This window comes from Camelus bactrianus, chromosome 6, assembly GCF_048773025.1.
Source record: "Camelus bactrianus isolate YW-2024 breed Bactrian camel chromosome 6, ASM4877302v1, whole genome shotgun sequence".
NCBI lineage: Eukaryota > Metazoa > Chordata > Mammalia > Artiodactyla > Camelidae > Camelus > Camelus bactrianus.
In genome coordinates, this window is record NC_133544.1 from 40771438 (window position 1) to 40791858 (window position 20421).

Genomic DNA, 20421 nt, shown 5'->3' on the forward strand with positions numbered 1-20421 from the left:
TGGATGAGGGCAAAGGGCTTTTTTCTTTAAAAATACCTCACATTTATTTAGTATTTGACACATCCTTTCAAATGTACTATATCATTGGTTTTGCAACAAACCTCATGAACTAGGTATGAATTGGCCAAATCTATGGAAAAAAGAAACAAACTCAAAGAGATTATATAGTTGGTAGGCTCACCTAGCTAGGAAGTGGCAAAGTTAGACTTCAGCTCAGGTTTCGAATTCCACATCCTGTGCCTTTCACTTTCCTTCCAGGCCATACGGAAGCCTATCTCTCACACCACATCTTTCAGGGTAGTTTGTCAACTGGGTTTATGTTACAATAAAATATAACTTTCCTGCATGATTCCTTGATCTTGAACTGTTGTAGCTGATCAAGGCCTATTTGTTGCCAGAGTATAAATGGAGGCAAATAATATACTTTGATCTCATTACACATGATCTGTTTTCAAGCTTCAGTTCCTGCAGTATACACTTGCTAAATATCATTGAATATTAAAGTGGCAGGAAAACATTTTACTTCATTTTTTTTTCTCAGCTAGAATAGCCAAGAAGAAGCAACTGAATTACAGTTTATAGGAAGAAATGTTATCACCAGGAAATTATTGGATTTGATGTTATCATTTCTGTAATTACAAAAGAAATACCCATTCCACTGAAAATTACCACAATATGGGAGTAATTGCTATGCTATTACAGAATAGTGGTATGATATGGTTATTCTTTTCATACAAACTATAAATTATGTACTAAACATAATATAATTTATAATAAAAAACTTAACATGACTTAAAGTAGCTACCAAATCCAAGTGGAGCTCTGTGGTCGTTGCAAAGTAATTACATAATTATTTAAGCCTCACAAACTTAGAAATTACAAAGTACTTACGAAATGCATTACCACAAGAAGCTAAATGGAACTTAAAATAGTTAATAACCCAATTTGGGTAATGTTTTTTGTTGTGCTAAATGGCAATCCCATTATTATCTTTTTTTGAGATAGCATCTAACGTATGTTAACAAATGCTTCTCATTCGTCTTTATTCATACAATCCTAGACTCTCAATGTTAGAAGAAAACACTTAAACCAAGTTCTCTACCCAAACTGTGGGCCTCTTCTGCAGCATTCAAGACAACTAGCTACTGGGCTTCTTGACTCAAGGCAGTCCGGAACTCCATAAATTAATAAGTGAAGTCAGTTAGTTGTTTAGGAGTCTTTGGTTGTGTGTGACAGGTGACCAACTCACATTTGCTTAAGGGAAAGAAGAAATTTACAAGTTCGTGTACTTGAAAAGCCCAAGGTTACTGACTTGGAGACTGCTTTTATCTAAGTGTTAATGTTCTAAGTGTTCAGTCTTTTTTTCAATATCTACTTGCATTTCTGTGTTGGGTCTGTTCTCAGATAGACTGTCCCTTTTTTTTTTTTTAGTGGCAAGGTGTCTGTCAGAAGATTCATGTAGAACCTATGGACTCAGTAATTCCAGTAGAGAGAGTTTCTCCTTCCCAGTAGTTCCAGGAAAGACCTGGAACATTCTAATTGGGATATTCAGTATCACATGACCTTCCCTGAATCAATCACTATACACAGGTGTTCCTGGGTCACATGAACATGCCTAGAACCAGAAGGGTAGAGATTTTCCCAGAGGAATACAGTGACACTGTTAATGAAAGAAGAAAGAATGAATGCTGAGCAGAGGAACACAACAGATGTCCACGACAGGCAAGATTTATTACTCTTCCTCTAATAGAGATATTTCTCTTCTTTCTCTTTTATAGTGGAGGACCTCTGGGAGATGAATTCTGGTGAAAATAAAATGGATCCGGTCAACAAATTGGCCCCGGCTGGAAGCTGACATCCGTACTGTTGGCATTTACCACGAGCACACCAGAAGGGTAATTACAAGTTTACAGAAGCTCTTCTTTTATTTTTTTCGTCCAAAATGCAGTTATTCTGGACACAATGTTCTTTAGCCTCAATCCACAGAGCATTGCTTCACCAGAACTAATCTTTCAAAAGTACTTAAAATTTTCTTCTGTCTTCTTTTTAAATAGTAGCCACACATGACTCAGGATCTCTGCAGGCAACATTCATTGTCTGCAGATCACTCTGGTGAACCACAAAGCCCTGCTACACATGCTGATGATCTTAGAATCACAGGGTAGAGGGAGAGGAACATCTTATACTTCTAGGGATGAAAGAGTAAATTGTGTACAGTTGCTAGAGAAGCTGGTCACTCTAGTTCTCAGGTGTAGTGGGCATCTGTTATTCCTTCTGGCTGCCAAGCGTCTAAACTTCTTTCTCAATGGACAGTTGTCCACCTTTGGGTTTTGGTGTGAGGCACCAATATCTGTCATCACTGAAGCCAAAAATGCCCAAAGCTCACTTTCCCAATCCCTCTTGTAGCTAGTGTGTGGGCATGAGACCCAGGCACCATCAATCAAATGCCTCTACTCTGGTCTTTGTCTAGGGAACCACGAATGCAAGTAAGAAAGCATTGAGACAGAGCTCCTTTGGCAGTGCAGACCATTGCTATGAGATCAAGTTCTCCGAGCAAGAGAGCAGCAGGTCCAGCAGCTATGTTCAGAGTCTGAGGTCATTTGTGTCCACAGCTCAAGTGCCTGTTTAGGGCTCAGCAGCAGTATTTCCAGGGTCATCCTCCCTGGACCCATTTTGCAGTACAACTTTGGTATTGTTCCTGACTGCGGCGCCTCTGAGCCTGGATCTCCAGCACTCCTAGAGTTTCTGTGAGCTCCTCATTATCTATTTTTTATCTGAAATAAGCCAGAATTAGTATCTGTTGCTTGCATCCCCAAATCAAGGCAGTCCAGAAAGGCTTTCCAGCATAGTGGTTAAGGGAATCGGCTGCAATCTTATCTCTCAGCTAACTCTTTGATTTTGCTTAAGATACATAACTGTTTTCATTCATAGTCATCTTTGTGAAATGGAGAGAATGATATCTACTTCCTGAGATTTGTTGCAAAGCAAAGCACTCAGCATATCTCCAGACATAGTGAAGTCTTAACATGAGCTTTTAAAATTATGAGAGAATTCTCAGTGCAGTGGCATGACTTCTGAGTTACAAGAAGCATTTACTATCATAGAAGGATGAAGTGAGAGATTTATATTTAAAAACTAAAGTTCTGTCATAAAGAACATTTAAGTATTTTTAAAATTTTGTATTTTTCTAATCTGTTTAAATAAGTTTATTAACAGTGGTGGCCTTAATAAAGGGTGGGCGAAAGCTGAGCTTGGTGAAAGTCACTTCTAGATGTCTCTAAGGTATCTTCCTGTGGGGATGAGTGCCCTCCACTGGGTTAGCTGACAGTTTTGATCACTATAAAAATGTAAAAATACCTGTTGTGTACTTTAGTATGAATGATGGATCTGCTCAGATGTTGGTGTAAAGTATGGAACAGAAGGGGAAGCCTTGTGAATCCTGAGAGGGAGTGGGGACCTCACAACTGAATTAGAAGGGAAATTATGTGAGAAGTGCTGGGCCGCCTTCCATGGGAAGAGTATATTTTCTGTCCTACCTTCACTCTCCTAAAATTGGTGATTGACTCCTGTTTTGCTATGGAATTTTCCTGAGGAACCAAAAATGTATGTGCTTATTTTCATTTAAGACTATAATTAAGGCAGAAAATGCTCCCCCAACTCTTACAGGCACACCCCCCCACCGAAAACTCACACAATTGTACCAGAAATTGGGGGTGACCACAGCCACATTAGAAGGGTTAAGAAAGAAGAGGGAGAAACAAAGCCCATGTTACTAAGTTAATAACCAGAAGAACATCTAAATAGGGGCAGTTCCCTTACAATACCACACACTATTTCTTAAACAGAGCGATTCTGTGGTTTGTAATCAAGTGTCTGAATTCCGAATTTATAGGCCCCAGGATGGTAAGTGTGGTTATATGGTATTTAGCAATTTTGTGTGGTGTTGTGCTAAATATGGAAAAGTCAGAGAAGTATTTCAGTGCTTTCCCTTTGAGTCTACTCTGAAAGCTGGGTTTAGTGATGGCTAAAAAAACCCAATCAGCCTGGCAAGGGGCAATCAGGTTTATCTATTTTGGAACTTTAATTTCATGTGAGGAATATCTTTTTTAACTATTTTTAAATTGACTTCTTCCTTTTTTTGCTCATGAAATTGCAATCATTTCTTGAAATCTTGAAATACCTAATACATGGAGAAGAATTTTTGTTCCTTATACCAAAAATGATGTCCTAATATTTACAATCTGATTAAGGGTCAGAGATGAAGTCTCCTTACCACACCTGGGGTTTTTAAGCACAGGATAAAGGCTCACTAGCCAGAGCTTTGGGCTCTAAAAGCATTTCTCAAAGTGGTTGGGGGCCAGAACTTGCACTGGAAAGAACTTGGAGTCTGGGGTTCAAAGGTTTGCTCTGCCACTCTCTTGATAAGGAATTTGGGAAACAATGCAGTGACCTGTAGCAGCTTTCTAAACCTAATGTTTCTCAAGTGTGGGACTATAGACTTGATATAAAATTAACATGTTCACACTTTCTGTGCCAAACCCCACTCTTTCGGGATCTGTGGTGGTTTAGAAATTGCAAAATTAATGATATTTTAAATTATCTTTTAACTCAGTTAAAAATACACAAGGCGTTTGGTCTCAAATCATATTAATGTACTCCAGTCTTCCACCATTTTTACCATACTTGGTTCCAAGAGTCTTTTGACTATGTTTAAAACTCAAATTCGTCATGAAGTAAAAAGATCCATTACTATTGAGTATATTAAATGAACGTACCTTAGGTTCTAAAAGCATTTCCAAATAAATGTTTTTAGTCGACATGATAGAATAAGGACATGAGCTTTAGTCTCTAATTGAGTTTTGACCAACCACTGGCTCTGACATCAGCTGACCAAGCTGTTGCCCTTTTGGGGCAAGCTACTTAGTTTTCTCATCTATAAAATAAAGATGACAATGCTTACCTCCTACGAATGCTTTAAGATCAGAGATTATAAACTAAGTTCGTAGCAGGATCCAGCACATGGTAGGCATTCCATAACTATAACAAAACAGAAAAGTTAATATGATTTTCCTACATGTGCAGTTGCCTAAGGTAACTACTTGAAGGAAAAATTACTTGTTTACGCGTGTAAGTTGTGGTCAGTGTTTTAAAGATTCAGTTTGATTTCACTATGGTTAAATTGAGTGTGAACTATTGAGACCTTCTTAGATGGCTATCTCCTAAGAAAACCCTCCCTTTTGAGTTCAGGTATTCAATCGCTGATTCAACAATGCCCTTAAACATCTTCATCACTGCAGTTTATTCGAAATGTCACCAGATAGTGAACTTCAGAGTTCAGAGTGTTGCCATGTTGGCCTGCCCTTTCCTCTCCTAGCCAGAATCCCCAAGAACAACTGAAATGCTAGACAGATATTCTTATAGAGATACAAACCACCATAATGTAAAATGGTGTTAAAGCCATGCTTGTGATGTGATGGTGGCAACTAGCCTTTCCCTTCCTGCAAAGTTCCTGGCCTTGCCCCAGTTTGTCACTATCCTGAGGATGGTGGAAAGATTGGAAGTTCTTCCCCTGGAGATTTCCTTGCTTCTGAGGCTGCTTTCTCCCCTGTGTCCTGCGTCCTTGATTCCAGAGTACACTGAGGAGCTGCTGCCTACCCCCAGCTCTGTGCCTGTCCTTCTTTCCTGGATTCCAGACAGGGCTCACTAATTCCTGGGGAGAAGTGTCTTTATACCATCATCCTCATGATCAGCATGTTCCTTTGCTGGTCAGACAGTCAGTCCTGGTCTCCTATGTGCTCACTCCTCTCGAGTTCTGCCCATTGCCCCTCCCCATGGTGCTCACCGAAGTCAAGCTACCCATTGGTTGAATATCTGCCATATTCCATGACATAACTTTCTGAGCAATGTGAGTGAGGCAAGTGCAAAAGTTTTGAAAAGTGAAAAAGGTGAGAAAATAATCAATTTGACCTGGAGAGACCTAGGCAGACTTCACAGGGAAGCTGGGACTTGAAGATGAATAAGAACAGGACAAAGAGAGGAGGGAATGAAATTTCAGGCAGAAGGAATGAAAGAACTGAAAACATAAGAATCCACGGGGTCAGAAAAGAATGTTCACTCTGAGTGGTGTGTTGAATACGTGGTGAAGAATAGCTGGAGATGAGACTGGGAAGGGAAGTTGGGGTCAAACCAGAAGGGGCTACATAGGCTAGTCTATGTAGTTCACGTCGACACTGTGGGCAACAGGAAGTCATCAACAATGCTGGACAGGGGAGTGATATGATAGAGCTGCACTTCAGAGATGACTGATTTAGTACTGTGGGAGCAAATTGGAAAGAAGAGTCTAGCGATAGGGAAATTAGTCAAGAGTTCACTTGAGAAATCCAAGCTAGCAAAAATGAGAATTTCAACTATAGGTAGCGAGGGAGAAAGAGGAGGAGATTGAATTAAGAGACACTTCAAAGGAGAGAGACACAGGGGGAGATGACTAATTGAAACTGGGAAAATAGAAGCAGCCAAAGGTGATTCACGGATGACTTTTTTACTTCCTGCATTCTTTGTATAGATGGATCTATATCTTGAATATAAGATATCTTACATAGATAGGTACAGATGTAGGTATATAGATACAGGTATCTTCATCTTACTTTCTTCACCTGTACCCTTTGTTTAATCTAAACACCTGCATACAATAAATGATGAAGCAATCAGTATTTGCACAATAGACTTGAAGAGCTTCAAGGAGCTCATCATTTTCTCAGAAGAGCTGGGCATCTGGAATAAGTTACAGGGAGGTTACGGAATTTTCTTCCCTGGAGGTCTTTTACAACAAGCTAGATACCCATCTGTCCGTGATGGCTTAGGTGTGGTCCTCTCTGAAGCCTGGGAGGTGGCTGATTTGAGTTCTTGTGATCTCTTCCAGGCCTACAGTTCTGTGTTCTACATCATTTTATGGCTTAACCCCAAGGTATATTATTCATTGATAAAATAAATAATAAGATAAAACTTAGGATTTTTTATGGACACTGTCATAGAATGTATTCTGGAAAGTCTAAAATTAACTAATGAGTCAACTGAATAAATTATGAATAGTTTTATGGATCAGGATTTCCCAGAGTATGTTTGATGGAACTAGTGCTGTAATATTCTTGCTCCAAAAAATGAGAAATGATGAAAATTCACAGTATACATTAGTATACAAAAGTCCTGAGATGTCCTATAGGACAAAAAACTTTTAAAATATTCACCTAGAATTCATCGAATCTTTTAGCAGAAATTAAGAGATATATGTATCTTTAACTATATATATGACTGTCAATCTATCTATCGTCTATCTACTTAAATTTATTATGAAAATGGTCTTTCATAAAACACATTTAGGTAAACATTATTCTGACTTATTCTTCATATCAGAAAAACATCTGGGTTGGGTGAATCACCAATAACATCTAAGCTTGTCTAAGAATGGTCTTTGGTTAATCTGATAATTGAGTTATTTTAAAATTACAGTTTGCTTCTCTATAAAATGGAGATAATAACACCTACCTCATAAGGTTGTTAGGAGAATTAAGTAAAATGAAATGTGTAAAGCACCTGGCACCCAGCCTGTACCTTGTAAGTGCTCCGTGAATGTTAGCTTCCTACCCTTTGATTCTCCATTAAGTTTTGGTATCTAATACATCTTACAAATAAATAGTTTGGTACAGAAATGCTTAGGCAATTAAAACCATTTGCTTTGGCCAGGAAACTGATTTGCTATCCTGTGTTAAATTAAAATGCAGAAGCTCAAGTGATTTTCCCTCAGTAACCACAACAGTATGGAAATGTGCATGCATGTGCATAAGGACCACTTATTAAAATAATATTTGTTTCCTTTTTTTAAATATTATGAATTTGATTTTTTAAAATTGAAGTATAGTTGATTTACAATGTTTCAGGTGTATAACAAAGTGATTCATTTATGTATATATATACACACACACACACATATATATATTCCTTTTCAGATTATTTTCTATTATAGGCTATTATGAGATATTGAATATAGTTCCCTGTGTTATACAGTAGGACCTTGTTGTTTATCTATTTTATATATAGTAGTGTTTATCTGTTAATCCCCAATTCCCAATTTTTCTCTCCTCCTCTTTCCCCTTTGGTAACCATAAGTAACCATAACCATAAGTTGTGTTTTCTATGTCTGTGAGTCTATTTCTGTTTTGTAAATAAGTTCATTTGTATCAATTTTTTGATTCCACATATAAGTGATACCACATGATATTTGTCTTTCTCTGTCTGACTTCACTTAGTATGATCATCTCTAAGTCCATCCATGTTGCTGCAAATGGCATTACTTCATTCTTTTTATGGCTGATTAATATTCCATTGTGTGTGTGTGTGTGTGTGTGTGTGTGTGTGTGTGTGTGTGTGTGTATTACATCTTCTTTATCTAGTCATTGGCTGATGGACATTTAGATTGCTTCCATGTCTTGGCTATTGGAAATAGTGCTGCTATGAACATTGGGGTGCATGTATCTTTTCAAATTAGAGTTTTCATCTTTCTCAGATATACCCAGGAATGGGATTGTTTGATCATATGGTGGTTCTAGTTTTAGTTTTTTAAGGATTCTCCATACTGTTCTCTACAGTAGCCCCACCAATTTACATTCCCACCAACAGCGTAGAAGGATTCCCTTTTCTCCATATCCTCTCCAACATGTATTATTTGTAGACTTGTTGATGATGGCCATTCTGACTGGTGTGAGGTGGTACCTCATTGTAGTTTTGATATGCATTTCTCTAATAATGAGCAACATGGTATATCTTTTCATGTGCTTGTTGGCCATCAAAAGAATATTTGTAATAAGTGGTGAGATTGTGGGTGGTTTGTTTCATTTTTTTTTTTAATTTAACGGACTTTATGTTTTAGAACAGTTTTAGCTCACAGGAAAACTGAGGAGAAAGTACAGAGAGTTCCCACATATCCCCTTCCCCACACACATATTGCCTCCCCTACCGTCAACATCCTACACAGTGTGATACATCTATTACAATTAGTGAACCAACAATGACACATCATTATCAACCAAGGTCCATAGTTTACATTAGGCTTCACTCTTTGTGTTGTGCATTGTGTGGGTTTTGACAAACATGTAATGACATTTATTCACCCTTACAATGTTAAACAGAATAGGTTCACTGCCTTAAAAATCCCCTGTGCTTCTCCTATTTATCCTCTTCTCCCAAGCCCCTAGAAACCACTGATCTTTCTATATAAAATGGTATGTAGCCTTTTAAGGCTGATTTCTTTTTCTTAGTAATATTCTAAACCCACTTTTAAATCCTTCCAACTGATTAAGTCAAGCTCACCTGGGATAATCTCCCTTTTCATTAACAAAAAGTCAGCTGGTTAGGGATTTTGATTACATTGACTTTAAGGTTTTTTTAAACTGTCTTATTAGAATGTCTTTTAAATGTAAGAAAATAAATTGAAAATCAACAAGTAGAAGAAACAAACCAAAGAAAAATAATGAATATCATGAGTCAGGAATTCTGTGCTGGAGTGTTCCAGCCATACTTGCTACCCATGTCCCCAAACTGCTGAGTTTCACCTCCTGGCAGACAATTTCAAGTTTGTCCTACTCTTCTTGTTTCCTCCTTGCTGCTGGCCCTGGGCTCTTGGTTTTCTCTTTCAGGAGCTCAACACTTTTTTTTTTTTCAGGGTTTTCTTTGATTCTAAAGCTGCAATCAGTGAATTCAGAAAACCTAAGGGAGGACATAGAAATCATTCCTATTTATTTAGCAATTACTGTGTGCCAGGCACTTCACTAAACGTTCTACATATATTATTTCATTTAATCTTCTTATCAGTGCTGTGAGATAGATGTGTGTGTATCTATATCTATATAATATAATATATTATATATATTAATAATAATATAATATCTATAGCTATAGCTATAATCTCCATTTTAGAGATGTGCAGCTGAGGCTGAGAAAGGTTAAATGACTTTACTAATGGCACACAGGTAAGGATTAGCAGAACCAGGATTCAAATCCAGGATGGCTGGTTTCCAAATCCTTTGTACTTAACACTTCCTTATACTCAGAATGGTCGCCTAGCTTCTGCCCTCTCCCTGAAGCACTCACTGGCTGCATTCCTGACCTACACCCCTGTCACAAGGTTTCCAGACCCACAGGGAAAAAGCTTGTGGGCCCCACAGTTCTGTTTCTTAGAACAGAGCCTATTTTAAATTGAGCTGAATGGTATTGAGTTGGCTTCCAATTTTTATGTGTGATTTGACTTTTGATTAGAAAAAAAAAAAGGAGCTAGGACAAGATTGTAATAAAAACCAAAATGCTGCACCAAGCTCTAGTTTAGGGTACACTGATAAACAGAGCCTAGAAAACTATGCTGCACAAACGTCACAGAAAACACAATTTTAGGCTATAATTTTCTGAATTTGAATTTTTAAATATGGTTCTTTAAAAAAAAATCAGCTCTCTAAAGGGATAATGTGCATATACTAAAATTCATCAATTTTAACAGTTCAGAATGTTGGCAAATGTAAGCACTCATGTAACCACCACTGCAATCAATATGTACAGTATTTCCATTACCCCAGAAGTGCCTCCCACTTTTGCCCTCTTTGCTTCTCAATGTCTGCAAAAAAAACTTGCTGGGATTTTTGCTTGGGAATTCATTCACTCTATGGAAAAATTTGTGAGTAATTCACATTTTCACTGTATGGAGTTTGCCAACTGTCTCTCCATTCATTTGTTTTCTTTCATTTTTTACAGTAATATTTTGTAATCTTCCTTGTACATGTTTTACACACCTCTTACTACATTTATCCATATCTCACATCTTTCATGCTATTGTAAATGGCATTGGTTTTTAAATTTCAAGTTCAAATATTATGCAGATTGTTAGCACATAGAAATACAATTGATTTTTGTATCTTGACCTTTTATTCTATAGTCTCGCTAAATTGCTAAATTCACTTATTAGTCTTAGTAGGTTTTTTGGGAAGATTCCTTGGGATTTTATACATAGAAATTCATTGTCATATACTAATCAAGAAAGTTTTACCTATTCTTTTCCAGTGTATATGACTTTCATTGGTTAAGATATATTACCCTTTTTATATGTTTCGGGCTTCAAATTATTAATGTTTTGCTAAAGATTTTTGCATCTATGTTTACAAAAGATCAGGATGTATAATTTTCTTTTCTAATAATATCTTTCTATTGCTGTGGTAACAGGGTAATGATAGCCTCCTAAAATAAGGTGGGAAACATCCCTTCCTCTTTTGTTTCCTGGAAGAGTTTATGTAGGATTGGTATTATTTCTTCCTTAAACACCTAATACAATTTATCAATGAAGTTATCTGGGCCTAGGGTTTTCTTTTGAGGGGATACTTTAACTCTGATTTCAATTTTTAAAAATAGATGAAGGATTATTTAGCTCATCTATTCTGAGTAAACTTTGGTACTTTGTTTTTCAAAAAATGTCAGTCATTCCATCCTGTTGAATTTATTGGTATACAGTTGTTTATAATATTGCCTTATATTTCTTTTAACATCACTAGGCTCTATAGTTATATGTCCTTTTTTATTCCTGATGGTGGTAATTTGCATCTCCTTTTTTTCCTGATCAGCCTTAATCAATTAGATTAAGATAAATCAATATTATGGATTTTTTCAAATTACCAGCATTTGGCTTTATTAATTTTTTTCTATTGCTTTGGTAGTTCCATTTTTTTATGTTTCATTGGTTTTTGTAGCTGTCTTTATTTTCACTTCCTTCTACTTAAGTTAACTATTGATGCTCTCCTTTTTCTAGTTTCCTCAGGTGGAAATTTTGATCATTGATTTTATAACTTTTTCTCTGTAATATGTAATCATTTTATGCCATACATTTTTCTTTCAGTATACTACTTTAGATCAGTTTCACATCTTGATATATTGTATAGTCTTTTTCATTCACATCAGATTATTTTCTAATTTCCCTTGTGTTTACTTTTTGAGCCATGAGTTATTTAGATATGAGCCACTTAATTTCTATGTATAGATTTTCCAGAAGTATTTTTCAAAATTAATTTCTTGTTTGATGTCACCATTGTCAGAGAAAATACTCTGTAAATATTTAAACCCTTAACAATTATTTGAAACCTGTTTTATGGCCCAGAATACTGCCTATCTGTGCATGTTTCATGTATACTTTATAAGATTATGTAGTATGCTATTGTTAGGAGGAGTGCTATACAAATGAAAATTAGATTAAGTTTGTACCTTAATCAGCTGGGGCTGCTATTAAAAAATACCACAGATTGGATGGCTTAAGCAGTAAGCATTTATTTCTCACACATCTGGAGGCTAGGGAGTTCAACATCAAGGTTGCCAGCAAATTCAGTGTCTAATGAGGACTCTTCCTGATTTGCAGATGGCCACCTTCTTGCTGTTTCCTCACATGATGGAGATCTGGGAGTAAGAGAAAGCTACTTTATCCTTGGTAATACTTTTTTATTCTTGGTAATATTGTTTATTCTGAAGTTTGCTTTGTCTGCTATTAATATATTCATCCCAGCTTCCTTTCAGTTAGTATTTTGTGTTATATATTTTTGCAAATTTTTTCTTTGAACCTATGTCTTTATAGTTAAAGTGGGATTCTTATAGAGAATGTAATAATATTTTGCTTTTGTATCCAATCTGACACTCTGACTTTTAATTGGAATGTTTGGAAAAATTTAAACTTAATGTAATTATCAATAAGCTTGGATTTAATTTTGCTATCTAGCTATAAGTTTTCCATTTATTCTATCTGGTATTTTTTTATTTTTTGTACTCTTCTCCTACCTTCTGCATTACCTGAGTATTTATTATAAAATTATTTTATCTCCCTTACTGGTTTGTGAACTACACACTTTTGTTTTGCTTTGTTATTATTACTACTATTACTGTTGGTTACTCAAGAACAGGAGGTGCAAACTTTTTTCTGTAAAGGGTCAGATATTAAATATTTTAAGTTTCTGTTGCAGCTACTCAACTTTGCCACTGTAGTTGAAAAGCATCCATGGACATCATGTAAAGGAATGGATGTGGCTGTGCTCCAATAAAACTTTTAACTACAAAAATAGGTAGTAAGCCAGATTTGACCCACAGGCTATAATTTGCCAGTTCCAGTTGTAAGTTTTGCAATATATATCTTTAAATTATCACATTCTAAATTAAAATAATAGTATACTATTTTATAGTGTAACAGCTTTGCAAAATTATGCTTTCACTTCTTACTTCCCAGACATGGTGCTATTCCCATCATATATTTTAAACTTAATGCCATATTCCCCATGATACCCTGTTATTACTTTGCTTCAAACTTTATCTTTTAAAGAGATTAGAAATGCCTCTTAAAAATTTACCCACATATTTCTACTTCTTGCCTTCTTTATTTTATTGTCTAAATCCACATTTCCATTTGGTATCATTTTACTTCTGCTTGTAGAATGTCTTCTAACATTTCTTAAAGTTAAGGTCTGAAAATGGTTAATTCCACTTTCATTAGTTTGAAAAAGTATTTCTCCTAGGTTTTTGAAAGACTTTTGCTGGGTACAGAAGTCTTCATAGACAGTTTTTCAGCACTTTAGAGATACTATTCCATTGTCTTTGAGCCTTCATTGTTTATGATGAGAAGTCTGTAAACATTCTTTCCCCCTTGGTACATATGTCTTTTTTCTCTATTTTTAAGGTTTTTTCTTTACCTTTTTTTTTTTGATTTGATTACAGTGTGTCTTTATGTGATTTTCTTTATGTATTTCTGCTTGAAGTTCACTGATATTCCTATCTGAGTTTAAAGTTTTTAACCACATTAAAAAAATTTTTTTTTCTTGAATTTTTTTATTGATTTACAATGTTAGTTTCAGGTGTACAGCAAAGTGATTCAGTTATATATAGATATACATACATATTTTTTCTTTTCAGATTCATTTCCATTATAGGTTATTACAAGAAATTGAATATGGTTCCCTGTGCTATACAGTAGGTCCTTGTTGTTTATCTATTTTATATACAGTAATGTGCGTCTATTAATCCCCATCCCCTAATTTATTCCTTGCCTCCCTTTCCCCTTTGGTAACTGAAGTTTGTTTTCAGGTCTGTGAGGGTTTTTTTTTTTTTGGTTTGTAAGTAGAATTTGTATCACTTTTTTAAGATTCCACATATAAGTGGTATCATATGATGTTTGTCTTTCTCTGTCTGACTTACTTCACTCAATATGATACCACATTTTTTTAATCACCATTATTTCTTCAAATTGTTTTCTGTCCTCTACTCCCTTATCTTTATTTTCCTTCTAGAAATCCAGTTACATATGTTATATCATTTAATATTGTGCTACAGATCACAAGATAGGACACTAATTTTTTTCTCTTCATTTTGAATAGTTGCTATTCCTTTGTCTTCAGGTTCACTTATCTTTGTGTGTACTGTGATACTAATCCCACTGAGTATACTTTTTTATTGTAGATAATGTGAATTCTTTTCTCTCAAAGTTGCATTTAGGTCTTTAAAAAATTATTCTTTATCGCTCTCCTTATAATTTCCTGTTTTCCTTTATATCCTTGAAACAAATGAAAACATTTGTAAAAATTTTTTATAACTGATTTATGATCTGTCCTTATTAATTCTGTAATCTCTATTACTTGGGATTTGTTTATATATTTTGGCTTTTCTTCTGGTTATAAATCATGTTTCCCTACTTCTTTCCATGTCTTTGGATGCTGAGCATTTTGAATTTCATGGTGTTGGGTGCTGAATTTTATTTTATTTCTTTATAGAGTGTTGGATTTGTTCCATGTGCAGTTAAGTTACTCATGAATCAGTTTGATCACTTTAAGTATTATTTTCATGCTCTTCTATGGCAGGTCCTAGGCTAGGCTTCATTCTGGAAGTAATTTTGCCCCACAGCTAATGCATGACACTTATGACAACTCTATCCACATCTGCATGTTTTAGGAGGTGACTTCTCTTTAGCTGGTAGAATTGCACACTATTTTCAGCCCTTGATGAACTTTGAGAATTGTTGGCCTAAGCTTTATACTAATTCCCAAGCCTTAGCTAGTTTCACCCATGGATGTGCAGATAGGCACTCAGCCATAGACTTAACAGGTCTCCTCTGCAGGTCTCCTCAGTTTGATGGTACACTAGGCTCTATGTCAGTTTGTTCTCCCTGCTCTTAAGCCTGGGAACTGCCATCTGCCCCAAGCAGTAAGCAGGCTTTTCATGAACTTACCTCATTGGACTTTTCTCTTAGGTATCACCATCCTGTGCCACCTGCTGCCCAGTGTCTGAGATCTGCTATTTTATGTACTGTGTCTGGTTTCTAATTGTTTACACTGTGAGGACAATTCCTAAGGCAGTTAATCCTGGAAGAGAAGAAGCTAATGCCCTAGCTTGTTTTTGTTGTGATTTTTGCGTAATAATTTATTTCTTAGAGGTCAGTGTAAGTTTTTCAGTTATCCTTGATTCCTGTATTATGTTCTTCCCCTTTTTTGTTAAAAATATTATCTTTTATGAAACAACTATGTCAGTATATACAGATGCTTTTTAATTCATTTACATGGTAAATTTTTAAAAACTAGAAATACTACATCCATTCCTCAGTGTTTTACATATTTATTTTGCTGGGCCATAAAATTGAAAAATATTTTACTTCACTATCTTAGATCACAATTATACCTAACCTGGGACTGATGAAAGAGTAAACAAAGGAAATTGATACTATCTACGTGTTTGGTCAGATGGGCATCACGGGGGCTTCGTCCTACCCCTCCAGCTATATAAAAGTGATGTTAGAGTAGTTACTATAAACAGACATCTCCCAACTAATGATTTTGTAGACAGGCTGTTTGTCAGTTCAGTTTCTCCAGGAAGTGGACTCCAAGGTAGAGTTAAGAGTGCAGGAGGTTTGGGGGTGGTAAAAACCATGAATTATAAGGGGAGCCAGCAGGATTAGGCAAGGAAAGCCTTCAGACTGTTCTGACCCGTCTGATTGAAGATGGAGAGGGGAGGGGTGCTGTATAGGATGAGGCCTGTGTTGTACTGGGCTCTGAGAATCTCTGCCAGTCCAGCAGGGAGCTCCAGTGCAGAGACTGCTCATGGAAGAGTCCTGCATTGGGCAGAAATCGTAAGGTCCTATTACTTCTGCCAGACTCTGTGACTGGCCAGGGTTTCCCAAGAGGAGCGTCGTCTCTGCTCAAACAGTGCAGCAGATCTGGAAGGCACTGCAGCTGGTAGCTGTCACCTAACTGCACTCACAGAGACGGGTTTGTTCTTAAAGAAAGATTAAAGCAAAGCTTCTCCATGACTGTCACCCTGTTCTAATGCACTAAGGCTGCAAGCATGGTGGTCCTGAGAAGGAACTGGCCCAGATCATAGAAATGCATCTGTCTTAGTCCGTTTGGGCTGCTATAATAAAATACCACAGACTAGGTGGTTTATAAACAGGAGAAATTTATTGCTCACAGTTCTGGAGGCTGGAAATCCAAGATCAGGATGCCAGCCTGGTTGGGTGAGGACCCTATCCCAGGTCACATACTTCTCATGGTATTCTCACATGGCAGAAGGGACTGGAAGCTCTGTAGGATCTCTTTTATAAAGGTGTTAATCCCATTCATGAGGGCTCTACCCTCATGACCTAATCACCTCCCAGAGGCCCCACCTCCTGATACCATCACTGCTAGAGGTTAGGATTTCAACATATAAATTGGGGCGGCACAAGAGAAAAATGATGTCATCCTCCTATTTCTCAGGATGTATCCTAGTCTTCTGAATAAGCGCAGACCTGGCACTGGAACAATAATGGCTTCTTCTGGTTCTCCAGCTGATGTTTTGAATTTGCATTTTTCCTATACCACTGTGTCCCAATTTCCTTACCCATAAAATGGAAATTACAACAGTATGCCCTCCTAGGCCAAACATAAATTAAAATAACATATTTAGGGGAGAGGGAGCATGTGGAAAGGGAAGGAAGATATACTCTGAGTCTTTTGTAAACCAAGATATTCCATAGAAAATCTGTCTTCATCAATTAGCATGGTCTCCTCATCCCTACCACATTCTAATTTCTAAATGGATATTGAGATCACATGGTTTTTTTCTAAAGTTAAAAAAAAAAAAATACAGAGCTACCTCTCTTTAAGTTACTAGAAACTTCCATGAAGTCTTTTTCCTTTTTTTAAAAAAATTTATTTGGAAGCACAATAAGTTAATTCTTTTTTTAAAACACTTTTTATTGATTTATAATCATTTTACAATGTTGTGTCAAATTCCAGTGTAGAGCACAATTTTTCAATTATACATGAACATATATATATTCATTGTCACATTTTTTTCTCTGTGAGCTACCATAAGATCTTGTATATATTTCCCTGTGCTATACAATATAATCTTGTTTATCTATTCTCCAATTTTGAAATCCCAGTCTATCTCTTCCCACCCCCTACCCCCTTGGCAACCACAAGTTTGTATTCTATGTCTTTGAGTCTATTTCTGTTTTGTATTTATGCTTTGTTTGTTTGTTTGTTTGTTTGTTTGTTTGTTTTTTTAGATTCCACACATGAGTGATCTCATACGGTATTTTTCTTTCTCTTTCTGGCTTACTTCACTTAGAATGTAATATAAGTTAATTCTTATATTACATTACGATAGGATTTCTTGAGTTGCTTATGGCCACACTATTGCAACATCACTGAAGGTCCTATTTATAATACAAAATTTTGTATTATAAATCCCTAGCTTCTTTAGCATTTAATTTGTTTCCCTTTAGTAAAAAATAGTTTCATCATCTTTTCTGAAGGGTCATGATTCATTGCTTGTTCAGACCCAATGTTCTAAATTTAAATGTCACAGCATACAGTTCTGTAGGAGGGAGAAAGACAAAATACACTAAAATGCTGACTCAAAATAGAGCACAACTCTGATTACATCTAAAAACAATCCAAATTATGATCTTGTTCAAAATGAACTTTTGCCACAAAGAGTGAAGTTATTGAGAAAGCAAAGTTACAAGCAGCATGCCACTGGCATCAACAGTGGTTTGAACTGGTACCAGGGTGACTTGGACTAAAACTTCAGCTCCAACCTAAAACCCAATCAAAACCATTTTAGATTCCTTTACAGGGTTGGAGAAATGCCTCGTCATTTCCCTGCCTTACAATCTTCCAGTCTCACTAGGATTTGTGGTTTAAGAGAATGGTAAAAATGTCGATATGTCAGGAGGAATGACTAAAACAATGGAAGCACATCTAGGAGGGGGAGTGCATCAAGAGGATGCAAACGTAAGGACAAATGTTTCCAGGGAAACATCGCAGTATCCTTTGCTGATCTGTTGGGGTAGAACCTTTCAGAATGGAGGTGGATGCTCACACTTCACCTGCTTTCACCGCATCCCTGCTTGTTCTTGCTTATCCAAAGGCTTGTTTCTCAAGGAAATTAACTGAGGATAAGACTAGGAAGGTGGCTGCACTCTGACCTGCTCCTTCCATCAGTGTTGTCCCTGGGAACACAGGCAAGAGAGCATTTCATTGTATGGAACTCAAAAGCAATAGAAAGTTGGTGAAGGCTCTTGTGTATCTAGCGCAGTTTAAGAACTGAGGCAATTCAAAGAAGGCTTAGCCTTTGCCCTCAAACAGCTCATCTTCCAACAGAAAGATAAGAAAAACCCATTTGAAGCAAGAGAGAACAAAATAAGTTTCCACATAATTTACTGCTAAATCATTGCTCCATTAATCATATTTCATGTCATTTAATTCTCACATCTTCCCTTACTGAACTACTTCTCTTGAGGCTGAAATTCTCTTTATTCCTCTTACTGCTTAAGTGGTTGCTCCTTGAGGAGAGAGGTCCATGTATCCCACTGGCTTTTACCCCTATGCACTGGGCTTGACATACACAAAATTATAAAGTGGTTAAGACTAATAGATGAATAGAGATGAGGTAGCAAAAAAATTCAATTGAAAAATCTTGATCTTAGAACTCGAGGATTTAGCATTGAGGAGGCTCTCAGTATATATGTTGTGAGTGAATGAACAGTTTGAAGAGATAAACAGTATTTTAGGAGAAGAAAACAACATCCGCAGAGAGAATGAGGACAATGTATTAATGGGAGTGAGAGAGATCAGCCAAACCAGAGCTGAAGTTAGGTAGCATGAAATAACAGGAAGGAAGGATCACCAGGTTATGCCAATTATGGGTCTGGAAAACCCAGAAAAGAAGCTTAGGTTTGATGTCCTAGAAAATGGGGAGTCTTTGAAGGTTTGGGACCAATGAACTGTGGAACAAGAGCATCTGAGGAAGATGAATAGCCTTGGCATGCAGGGTGAGTTAGGAAGCAGAGGAGGCCTCGCCTAGCTCAGCTCTGAGCCCACACCAGCCATCCAGGTGTGAAGTGATGGCTGGGGACGGGGGAGGTGAAGGAGAGGAAGGGGTAGGGATGAGAGGCCTTTCAAAGGAAGACTCAGCAGGATTTAATAAACACTTTTCAGTAGATCAAAATCACCAGGCTTACCGAGTCTGCAGCAGAAGAGATAAGAACAGACTCCAGACTAACGCTGGAGAAGGAGCAAAAGATAGAAGGCCTAAGAAATAGAAACCAGGCCTGAGAGTCAGAAACCTGTGACCTTGCTTGGTGTATGTCTTAATTCATTCCTGAAAATCAGGAGGCAGCCTCGCTGTTTCAGACACTTGTTAGCCTCTTGCATGCTGCCTTAAAGTTGAAAGTTTAAGATACAAAGGGAAAAGATACCCCAGTCCTTGTTATCAGCAGTCCTTCTTGAACTTTCTGGAATTGTCACTTCACAAGACAGGGTTCTTCTGACCTTGCCAATCTCTGCTCCCTGGTCATGTCTCGTGTGAGGCTAAGAACACTCTAAGACAAGCACCCAGGAACGCCTTCACCTGCTGAAAGACTTGGGTCCATGAACATTAGCAGGTGACAGCAGATCTCAGTTTTTTATTTCAGCATTTAAAACAGTCAATATGATGTATAGAAAGAATTATCTCACCCAACTGTAGAAATATACCCCAGCACACATAGAAAAGAAAGTGCAACAGAGTTAAAGCAGAAAGTGGAACTACAAAAGCATCATCCAGTATGCCTCTTCCTTACATTTCCTCTTTGTGGGAATTTCCCTTAGGTGGGGACATTGTGTTTGCTGTGGATTCTGCCATCTGAGGGTCCCACTGATGCTCCCAGTATTCCTGTATCTGTTTAGGAGGAAAGAAGGACTTCCGTGAGGAGATAAATTGTGGTATAGCCTTAAAGTAGAGATGATATACTAGAACAATAATCATGATGAAACATCATCCATCACAAAAAAGAAATGATAATTATGTGATAGAGGTGTTATCTACAGTGCCAATCATGTATTT